The 12500-nt window shown below is 44.5% G+C and overlaps 1 protein-coding gene across 1 annotated transcript in view; it reads right to left on the reverse strand.

Moving 5' to 3' along the window:
- The window catches only part of LOC106804751 (tetraspanin-33-like), a 57255-nt gene that overhangs the window by 44440 nt on the left and 315 nt on the right, over positions 1 to 12500 (reverse strand). The window lies entirely within an intron of this gene.

A 12500-nucleotide genomic window follows, 5' to 3' on the forward strand; every position in this document is an offset into this window, starting at 1 on the left:
AACCCACCTTGATATGTAATTGATATCGATGCACCCCCCCTTGATATCTATTTCATATCAAACCCCCCCTTGATATCTAATTTATATCAATCCACCCCCCCTTTATATCTCTTTTATATCACGATATTAATGACATTAAAGTTGGGAACGCTCCTAATGGATGGTGCTCCATTAGGAGCGTTCCCAACTTTAATGTCATTAATGTCCTGATATAAAAGAGATATAAAGGGGGGGTGGATCGAGCACTTTTACGAGTGCAATCGACACACTGATAAATTTACATAGAGACATCACATATCGAGGTTCACATAGAGATATTTACATAGAGACATTACATAGAGATTCACATAGAGATATTTACATAGAGACATTACATATAGAGATTCACATAGAGATATTTACATAGAGACATCACATAGAGATTCACATAGAGATATTTACATAGAGACATTACATAGAGATTCACATAAAGATATTTACATAGAGACATATAGAGATTCACATAGAGATATTTACATAGAGACATTACATAGAGATTCACATAGAGATATTTACATGGATGTTTGATATAAATATTAACCATGCATAGCCAGGAAACATATAGATGCTACAGATACATACGCGTAACCCACTATTTGACATCCTAGTGAGTGTCTCGCATGTCGACACACTACACATGAACTCCGCGTATGCGCTACATTGAACACACGTTGTTTGTGTTAGGTACAAATATTTAACCCGCTTCTCGTCAGTGTAACATATTTGTATCTAACAGAATCCGCATGTGTCGAATAAACCTCAGTGAAGATTGTAGTTACTCGACATGCGATGCACTAACTGTGTGCCAAATAGTGAGAGATATCAACGAAACAGGATATAAGTGCATGGCGCGAGAACAGGTTAAACTAGCTTTTGATCAAACGGTGGGCTTTGCCTTTCTCCGGTGCACCCCCACCCTCGCGGGATACGAGATGCAACCACTCGCACCTGAAACCATCATGAAATACAGAGCGCTCGCGTTGCCGCCCGAAAGATCACGTGCACACCAAAGTTATTGGGCTTCTTCGGGTTCAATCGGATTCATTTGGTATCATTCGAATTTATTCGGCATCATTCGGGTTGATTCGGGTTCATTCGGTTTCATCGTACGCGGCGTCGACGGAGGGAGAGCTATAACGAGATTCATCGATATATCGGCCATAGCCGAGGAGAGAGATGCGAAAGAGACATGTGCGTACTTGACGCGAGCCTATCTACGTGGAGTCGCACCCTATGCTCACATATAACAACACTGTCTATATCTGCTCACATTTAACAACACTGTCTATATCTGCTCACATATAACAACACTGTCTATATCTGCTCACATATAACAACACTGTCTATATCTGCTCACATATAACAACACTATCTATATCTGCTCACATATAACAACACTGTCTATATCTGCTCACATATAACAACACTGTCTATATCTGCTCACATATAACAACACTGTCTATATCTGCTCACATATAACAACACTGTCTATATTTGCCAACGCGTAACAACACTCTTAATATCTGCTTACACGTAACAGCGCCCCCTATATCTGCATTGTTCTTCATGTCCTTGCATAGTTATCCTTGTCGTGCTCGCACGTGGCAACGCTCCTTATGTTTCCTAACACGTAACAACACCGTGTCTCGTGCTAATACATCAAACGAAACGAGAGCCGCTCTAATGGTGTTATGTAAACGCAGGGAAAAGCGGCTGTCCTGGTTAATGTTCAAACAAATAAGATGCATACGGAACTGCCTGGCAATACTATCTGCTGCCATCCATCACGCAAACATGCACAGTGTCTGTCAGACTGACTGCCGGTGATATATTAGTCAAATCTTGTCTGAGCGAGATTGCTAAATAAAATTCAAAATGCAATATCAAGTTGGAATACGCATTACATTAGGATAGTCACTGTACACTACGCAGGCGCTTGACTTCAGGAGGAAATATATAGGTCTACTGCGCAGGAAATTCTGCTTGGTATTTGCATCTTGTATTATTTAGAATCCTAGTGTCTTCAAGGGAGCTATGTTCACTTAATGTAATAATCTGATTGATAGTTTATTGATTAATCGGGTTTGTCGATAGCAGCCAATGGGCATAGCATAGCTTTAGTAAAAGTAGCGACAGCGAACGTATAGTATATAATAGGTGAGCTATTAATGCGTGACAAAAGTTTATATCATCATCGAAAGTTAGAGTGATATGAGCTTCATCATCATGCGCACACACACACGCAGGCGCACACACGCGCGTGCACACGCGCACACACGCACGCATGTACACACACCCCTGCACACGCTCACAAACACATTGCCCACACACGCTGATACCCACGCGCGCACGCACACGCGGGCATACGCTCACGCACGCGCACATACGTTGATACACGCACGCGCGCACACACGCACGCAACACACACCCATATAAGAGTACATTAAGAAGTGCGGTACAGGTGCCAAGTATTGGTTTCTGCGAGGTCATAATATAATTGAAATAAATTGCACGAACGAGTCAAACGCACGCATTGCTAATGCTAAGTATATAATTATGATTACAACAATCATGGATATCTAGCCGGTGCGCGCGATTGAAGAGCAATCGTAGAAATGAATCGCTATCTTTAAGTGTAATCACTAATCAGCTGTAATGTAAGAGTATGAATGGAAAAATAAAAATCAGTTGAGACGGAGATTGTTCGTCGAAATAAATTATCTTTTAATATATGATGTATTGTAGACAAAGACAAAGACACGCACATGGCGTGGTTAACAAGCCTAACGACCGACGTCCATAGATCAAACTTAAGCTTGACGTTGAGCTAAACTACTACACAATAACATCTGGCGCGTCGCACTCGTTAGAAAACTAACTCAGTGCTGGTGTGCCTTGCAAGAGCTACCCAGATGCCCGTTAACAGAGAAACATTATACTATAGTACTATAAGAACTATAAGTAGATATGACATCATGAGTCTAGAATGTTATTTGGAGTGAAGTGTCGTACAAAATGTGTGACATTTTAGATGTATGATAGCTGTAACTACTTGTGATTATTCTCTACGTTGTGATATGATACTGTCTCCGCAGGGCACCTCATTGTTCATATAAACCACAGTGCTAGCTCATCGTTAATGACAGGTAGACGCCGCAGGCTAAACTGGCCTAACTGAACGTAGGCGTTATACGCCGCATATACGTATTATGAGTCGACATCCGCGTTACGAAAGAATGAGTTCCGGACCAAAAAAGCGTTCGTAACGCTAATTTCGTACGTAAATCATCCAAAAAGAAAGTGTTTGGGTGGAATTCCTTTTATTCCTTCGAAGAATTGCGTGGGAATCGAATTTCTGTTTCGTATCGTAAGTAAAGTGGTCATACATTACAAATTACGCATGGGCGAATTAACTCTAATAAGCGAGGTTATCGTAACGCGGGGTATTACTCTTCACGATCAGAAAGCGGGATGCATAAAGCGGAGAGTTCCATCTTGTATAGTATATTTTGTATATCTTGTATATATTATATATGACGTACATTGTACATTGGATCATACATCTTGGATAGTGTATATATTGCGTAGTATTTCCACAGTATATAGTGTATAATGCATTGTTGATTGTAGCGCGCGGTATGCGCGCGGCATTCTGTCACATAATAGCTGCAATTACCAGAGGAATCTTTGCGACGTTATTACTATACGGGTACAGAACGAATTAGCGAACGTCGCATTGCAATTTGTCACGAATAATAATGGAGTAGATTACCATTTCCGAGCATTCATGATTGATGACCTATGGCCGATGATTGATCGCCTAAACGATAGGAGAACGAAGTGTCGAGTTTTTTATTATTATTTGGAGCCAGGGCTTACGAATACGGTAACGTGTCGGCACATACCCCTATGATTATTGTTTCTAGCTTTCAGTGTCGCTTTCTGGAAGCGCGTGACACACAGTGGGGCTGTTGGAAAATGGTGGGTCTCCGTGTTATAGATATTGTTGTTCCTAATTTAAGAATCTCTTTTATGCTTAATTCCCGAGAGGGCAGGTGGCTGCAGAAGGATCGTGCATGTTTCCTAAAGCAGGAAGTCACGGGCAGAATCAACACGTTTCATGTCGTGGTCAATATCACCTTCTAGCAAGTTGTTGTCAACTATTATTTTCCTTCCTGGTACTTTCAACTCGCGATGAATATGAACTGCTTTAAAGCCGTGGTTTATCGTATAACTCCTTTCAATTCGTGTGCATCACTCAAGTCGTGGTCAATCCTAACTCCTTTCATGTAACTGTCAACCTCAACCCCTTCCAAGCCGTGGTCAATGTTAACTCCATTCATGTGGCTGTCAATGATAACGCCTTTGAAATCATGGTCAGTAATAATACCTTTCGAGTCGTGGTCGATAATAACTTCTTGCAATGGTAACTCATTTTAAGTCGATAACACTGTCGGTAGGCTAGTCTCGCTTGATAGCAGTAGCTATTTTATTGAACAGGCATTGACTACATTATTCTCGTCAGCTCCTCCCTAGCTCGTATGTCTGTGCGTATGCATGCTTTGCTGATAAATGTAGCTTCTATTAATTTTATCTCTCTTCCATTTCCTTTGACGCGCATTGTTGATATGCATTCTGCATCCATGCCCACAACACGCATTATTAGCAAGGCCGTGGCTAAGCGTCCGGTTACCGGACGCCCAGCTCCCAGGCTACGCGTCCGATCATATATTTCTTATGTGAACCCAACTATATTTTTTCAGTAAAAAAAACAATAAACAATAAGTTTTTACCATAATATTGCTTACCTTTATCCAAAAAAATGTGTTTTTGTAACTTTTGAAGCAATAGTAGGAAATCCAGCAAAATCAACGATTTGAAAGGGGGCGTGGCCATCTGTGCTGAGCTTTCTAATGGATGACCGGACACGTAGCCACTGCGCACTATCAAACCTGGATTCGTCAACTACTATTGTTATATATATATATGTAATGGAGGTCTTCTCCGTCCTCCTCATCACTCACGGGGTACACTCGGCTTGGCCGCTAGGGGGCGTGATGCTCTCAGCCAGCGCATCAATAAACACGAGTTTTGACCGGCGCCAGATACGTCATCACGAGAGCGAAATCTACCGTACATACGTGTGTGTGTGTGTGTGTGTGTGTGTGTGGTGTGTGCGTGTGCGTGTGCGTGTGCGTGTGCGTGTGCGTGTGCGTGTGCGTGTACGTGTGCGTGTGCGTGTGTGTGTGTGTGTGTGTGTGTGGTACTGTGTGTGCGCGCGCATGTGCGCGTGAGTGTGTGTGAGTAAGGCGAGGTGGGGGTGTAATGCAATATACGCCATGGAGCGAGACCCAATTTTCGTACAGTGGCGGCTTTATAGACCGACAAAGAACTTCACAGCGATTTTTGCCCACTGATTGCGCAAAAGTGCAAAAGTGCAAAAATGCAGCATACAACCGCGGTTCCAGTTGGCGAAACTTCAAAAGATCAGTGTGCCATGTGTCAGGCGGCACCCTATGTAACAAAGGCAAGGCAAGCGACAGAACAATGTCATCACTGGTCAGTTCACACCGCCTGGCGATGATTGTTAAGTTTCAAGGACATTGCACTTGACTTCATATCCACCAACATCTTCTCCCATTCAGCACATGCACATGCTAGGTAGCACGGCAATTGTTAAATCCGAAAGGGTAGAATCAAAGTAGTATCTCTCACCATTAATTTTACCGATTTGTCTCGATTTTTAAACCGCCCATAAGATGTCAAACGGGTGCTTAGAAGTAAGGGAAATCCACGAAAGATGCCCGAGTTATGAGCCCTTCATAGTTTCATCATAGCCGAAGGATGCTATACTTCGAAATGAGTCGACAAACAATATTAGCATTTGTTTAGCTATTCCAAGCCGCAGATAAAAATATACTAGGATTAGAGACTAGTGAAGGACGTACATAAATAAATTACCATAGAGCCCGCGATCATTAAAACACTCCCAGTATGCTGCATGGAGAGACCACTAAAATTAGCAACCATTCAAAGACGCAAACGGAGAAAAATACTGAAATCAAGAACCATATTCACAACCGCGCGGAGAGATATGCTGAAATCTCGTACCATTCAGAAACTCTTCATACTACGTACAAGAGAGAACGGATTTTCAACGGTGCTAGCAATAGCAATACAAAGGCAATCAATGAAAATGGCGAACATCGGCTGACGCCACGAGATTTGAACCTCCGCGTAACACGAGAGCACTATAAATGATGCGAGATAATGCTGACTGATATAAAGGCTTCACTTTGCTGTTGATGGTTGATGGCGACGCTTTCGTGTTTGCTACCCATGTTCACGCCACAAATAAAGAATAGCAGCATCTATTTCCGATCGAGTGAAACTATAGTGTTGTCGCACGAGCTTTCTCGTGATTTCTCCTCCGCAGCATTTCTCCCCTTGTTTTTCGCTTGATCCCCCTCCCCCTCTCGTCTCACGCTCCCTTTCTCTCCCTCTCGCTATCGCCCTCTTTCTTGCTCGCTCTCTGTCGCTCCCCCTTCTCTCTCTAACTCGATCGCAGGCTCTCTCGCTCGCTTTCTATCTCTCGTTTCGCGGGCGCGCGCGCTTTCTCTTACTCCCTTTCTCCCCCCCCCCTCTCTCTCTCTCTCTCACTCACTTTCTCGCTCTCTTTCGCTCGCTGACTTTCTCGCTCTCGCTTTCACTCATGCGCGCGCGCTCTCTCTCTCTCGTTCGTTCTCTATTTCTGCCAGTCACCGGGCCATGAAGGTCCATTCCAAGGCTAGCAATTATACTCGCATCGCGCCGCAAACTGAAGGCCGCCTAGCTTCTATCAAAAGTAATACATCCGCTAACGGTCGTAAACTGCTGTGATGGTGTCCGACACTGTGTGGGAGACCAGGAGCCATCAAAGCCGCGCTACAATCGTCGTCTACAGCACAGCTTGTGAGTTGTCATCGCCTCGCAAGCGCCAGTACTCTGAATGAGATCAAGAGCGCATTAACCCCTTAAATGGGGTTAATGCGCTCTTGATGAGATGCAGCAGGAGACCTCACCATCTTATAACACATCACCATCTCATCGGTAGAAGAGCGAACGGGAGAAAATCTCACGCAAGATAAGAGCTTTACACGGTTGCAAAATTCCTGTTTCCAGCGGACTGTGCTGGAATGATGATGATGATGATGATGATGATGATGATGATGATGATAATGACGACGACGATGATGATGATGATGATAATAATAATAATAGTAATAAAATATCAATAATAAAAATAATAATATCGCGCTGTTTTATATACAATGATATAAAATTCAATTAGTGAATTAAAACGATCCTTTACTGAAAAAACCATCGCTGTGACTCGCGATCACTGATCTCTATTATACTAACTATATAGTTAGTATAATAGAGATCAGTGCTCTCGATACGTGTAATCAGACACTTGGCATCGGGTATCATAGAAACAATAACCATGGCAACGAGGCCTAACATAGCTCAGCGGCAGCGTAGGCTCCCCGTCAGGTATGATATTAGCGTCACCACTGCAGCGATTATAAGCAGAAACGTATAGAACAGTTGGATGAGTTCCAAGCCGCGGGACGGCGATTAATTGCATGTAATGTTTCGTAGGCCTACAGGTATCCGTGCTGGAAGCAGAATAGAGCGCACTGTTGAATCACGGCCCCCAGCTACTGCACACCAACATCCCGGGCGTGCGTGGGTGTGTGCTTGCGCGCTCGCGTGTGTATACGTGCGTGGACGAGTGAACTTACGAGCGCGCGTGTATGCGAGCATGCGTGCGCACGTGCGCGCGCGCCTACGTAGGTCTGAATATTCGTCAATATTCCTTAGCATAGCAAACCAAATGCATGGCTTAGCAGGCACTAGCCCGGGTCGACAGCGCCAAGGAGTAGGAACGGCCAATAAACAAACCAACGACAGTGGGCGGACGAGTATAAAACCCTCAGCATTGAGATATCGCCTAGGCACTAGAACTCCACGCACATTATTGTTAGTTTCGCGCGCTATTGTCTGAAAATCGAGAGAACATGCTAAGACTATGAACACCGCATAACGTGACCGACCTCTGGCCAAAAATGAGCTAGTGTGTGTCGGTATATCACGCGACGGTTTCACATACAACCTGCATGCACGTTTTCGCCGGACACCCGTCCTCGTGAAATCAAATCAAACGATCAAACTACGCAGCATGGAAGACGTTAAATCGTCGTGCGATACGGATCCTATAGTTAATCTACATCTCGTAATGCCCTCGTTGAAGTACTCGTTTATAAATGGCAGCGATTACGGACGACCTGGGCGTTACCTGGCGGCAGGCTCGTTGATCATAATTCCCGCGACTCCAAGAGCATTTCCACGCAATATTACAGTGCTACGCTTACCAACGCCATCTCTTGTCGCACATGACTAATGGACCACTAGCTGCAGTCGCTCGCGACCGACTATCTGTGAGGCGGGGGAGGCCTGCACGCGCAACAGCGCAAACAAGGACACCCTTTATACCACGACGTCATAATATGCAGCTATTACGATACGTACGTAGTACGTGAATAGCGTCTCGTCCGCCAGGGCCGCCGACGTGTGGTGTCGACAGGGAAACGTATTAATCATGCGACATGATGAGCCACGATTCTCATCCTTCTAAGTCACTTTAGACGGTTTCCCGTACGCGTGTAGACATCTAGTATATACGTAAAGATTTTATGTCTATGATTAGGGACATTTACAGCCGGTTGTGCAATTTTAAGTTAGTACACATTTGAGTATGTTTGTTGAACGTTTAAATGTTTTAAAGTATGAAGTACATAAAAATATTATAGATTTTGAAGTATGAAGTACTGCGACTTGCGTTGATAGAGTAACAGATTATCGTTTTTCATATTACTATTATCATTGCTGTTATTTGCTGCTGGTGCTGCTGCTGGTGCTGCTGCTGGCGCTGTTGCTGACGCTGGCGCTGCTATACTGCTGCTGTTGATGTTGTTGTTATATTCGTAAGGTCGATGGTGCGCTATTGCTAGCGGCACAACCGCTTTTAAGATGCGGCTTATTAAAGTGATATCTTTATATTTAAGCGACTATCACCAAAACATTGACGAAGCGTTTGCGAGTGTGTTAAATCTCAACCGAAACAGCAAGTCTATGTTCTCCCACCATAATAAGATATCCTATCGTCATGCCGTATTGGGCTCGAGATAACATCATCGTCTAATAAGATTATACTTACGCCTGCAGAAACAACGAGTATAATGCTGACAGCCACTCCTGTCTAGACTCGTGAAGCGCATATAGCACTGAGAGCCAGATCTAGACATGTGAGACAGATGGTCGCGAACGAATTACGCCGAAGGAAGACAGAAATGTCGCAGAAACAAGCGATAACAACGTACGCGGCAAACATAAATGCTTACCGGCACACGTACGCGTGACGTTCACGTACACGTACGCGCACACACACACACGCAGGCACATGTACGCGCACACGCACGCGCGCGCACACACGCACGCACGCACATGTGCGCGCATACGCAGGCGCGCACGCACAGACGCTCGCACGCACACCGCACATGCACACACATCTCAACTGAATGGAGTTCTGGGGGTTATCGATTGTCAATTGATCATGAAGCGAAATGTCTGGAATACAGCGATCAGAATTTCGGACGAGAACAACGGCTTGACATCTTGTTACATCATTGTACGAGACGGTGTATGCGTGCGTGTATGTGTGTACTACGTGCGTGTATGTGTGTACTACGTGCGTGTATGTGTGTACTACGTGCGTGACTATATGCGCGTGTGTGCGCGCGCGTGTGAGCTGTACCAACTGCAGAAAAGCAAAGGTGCTTAAGTAACTAGGAAACTGTCTACACCTGCCAAGCCGAAACGACACACCACTGAATATATCGTTAGCTGTCAATTCATCTCTTCCTACTACTCCATACGTACGTATTCAATCGCCCCCTACCTACTAAACTACAGATGACATCTACACAGCTGCCAAGTCTCTGTCATACTCACCACCTACCCGTGATATCTACCTCCTACTTTGCTGCCAAATAATCCCGACCTGTCAAATCAACACAAGGCCAGCTACTACTCTACTGCTTTCGAAGCAAAATTTTCAGGAATATTAATACCTTTCTTCGTGTTGTCACTGAAGGTATGGAAGAGCGCAGACGACTTGTATATGACATTAGCATATACCTCCCCAGGCCGGCCGTTGCAACGGCTATATGCGCCAATTACGTTGAAGAAATTGTTCGCAAGTTATGGTTGATGGATGTTGATTCAATCAAAGCTAGTTACCAATGAGAGCTTTCAGTGTGTCATCATTATACAGCGCACATATTGCAATTCTTCAATTCGTACGCGCTATACTGGAAATCAACACATTGTTATTACATTGACGTCTATTCACGGTCTGTGACTTTCTACAACATTGCGCCCAAAACCAGCATGGATCGTGAAGCTTCTTAGACTTCTGTATGCGCGTAGTGATCTCTCCACACTTCTTCGCCCATGTTATTTTAAAACCCGCGATTCCGAGGGTAATGCTGACTTAGCCATTGTAGAGTTTTGTTGATGACGAGATTTGGGGGTCAGAAAACCCGTAGCTATGCTCGGCTGACGCGGAGCTAATATTTGTTCTGCATTACGCGCTCGATTTTAATCAAAGTTCACCAAGTTAAGGATTAACTTGCCGTTATGTTGGGCATGAATGGTTAGACGTTCATGGTGGAGAGAGAGGGGGAGAGAGGGAGAAAGAGAGAGAAAGGTAGAGAAAGAGAAAGAGAGCGGGGGAGAGAAAGAATGTGAGACAGAGAGACAGACAGACACACAGACACACACACACACACACACTCACACACACACACACACACACACACACACACACACACACACACACACACACACCACAACCAGAGAGAGGCGAGCAGATGAGAAGAAGAGCGAGAGGGATGCAGAGAGAGAGAGAGAGCGAGAAGAGGGAGAGAGAGGAAAAGAGAGAGAGAGAGAGAGAGAAGAGAGAGAGAGAGAAGAAAGAAAGAAGAGAGAGAGAGAGAGAGAGAGAGAGAAAGAAAGAGAGAAAGAGAGAGAGAGAGAGAGAGAGAGAGAGAGATAGAAGAGAGCGGTGTGTATGTGTGCGCGCGTGGAGAGAGTGGATGGGAGAGTGAAGAGGCTGTAAGAGGGACTGGGATGATTTTGTAGCCTTTTGTTGCAACCATCTGATCATGATATGACCCAACGACAACAGTTCCACACGAATTCACACAGTCTGCAATAGCGCTGTGTCTACAAACGTCCATACTAGCTCAGACAGTTTGCCGACCGTGTACATAACGGGCAGTAGAAGGCTAATCTCAAACAGAGTTGCGCAAACATATGTGTTCTGTGTACCCATGGAGATCCATTTTGGTATTATCTGAATTACTTAACCTATCGGGTCAGCCCCCCCCCCACTAGGTGTCAGTCATTGTTCATGCAAGACGCGAGGCAGCGTTGAAGTTCACAGGCGCATGGATGAATGGATAACTGGATGGAATTGGACGGACGAACAGACTGACGGCCGGGGGGCGCACGGATCGGTGGATGCATAAAGAATGGTACGCGAACTGCTGTTTGTCTAGTGTAGTTAATAACTTATTATGTTGCGATTACAGTCACGTCTGCGTTTTCTAACACGCAAAACACTTGTAAGAAGTCGTGGCGCATGCATGCAGAGCAACCAGCAGCGTGACAGCCTATGAAGCAAAGCGATAAATCGATAAGATGTAGGTAAGATTATATTAAGCATCGCGGTAATGCCGATCCATCATATAATGTCTATACATGGTTATTACCCAACACAGCTCTGTCCACTCATTCATTCGTAACGTTGGCCGAGTTGTAGTTACCCTACCTATAAGTGAATGCTAACGGTTTTCGCTACCTGTGGTAAACCACCAAGTTGTACTTGAGAATTTTGGTTCATTTTAGTCAGTTAGTTTTCAGTCGGTTCAAATTTTGGTTCGTTTCCAAAGAACGATTCTCGGCGATAAAATAGCGTCTTCCGCGATCTGTGACTTTGGTAGCTATGGCGAAAATGACACAGTGTGACAGGGAGGACGAGAAATACACGCGAACACTGCATAATGCGAGGCGGAATAATTGTAAATCTGCTTTACGAGATATGGAATACGATGTGGAAAATATAAGAAAAACTGTCTTACGAGATAGATAAGAAAGTAGAGAATACAGAAGAAACATTTTTACAACACCGGGAAGGATGTGGGGAGATGATGAAAAACTGCTCACATGCATGCATATCGCGGAAGATGAGAATTACGCTAGGCGGAACTGCTATCTGCAATAAAGAGGAAGGTGGTATAATTATAGGAGAATTAAACTGCTTTACGAGAATGAGTCAACGGACTAGATCGTTACCG

The sequence above is a fragment of the Priapulus caudatus genome, unplaced genomic scaffold (assembly GCF_000485595.1).
Source record: "Priapulus caudatus unplaced genomic scaffold, Priapulus_caudatus-5.0.1 Scaffold5, whole genome shotgun sequence".
Classification (NCBI taxonomy): Eukaryota; Metazoa; Priapulida; class Priapulimorpha; order Priapulimorphida; family Priapulidae; genus Priapulus; species Priapulus caudatus.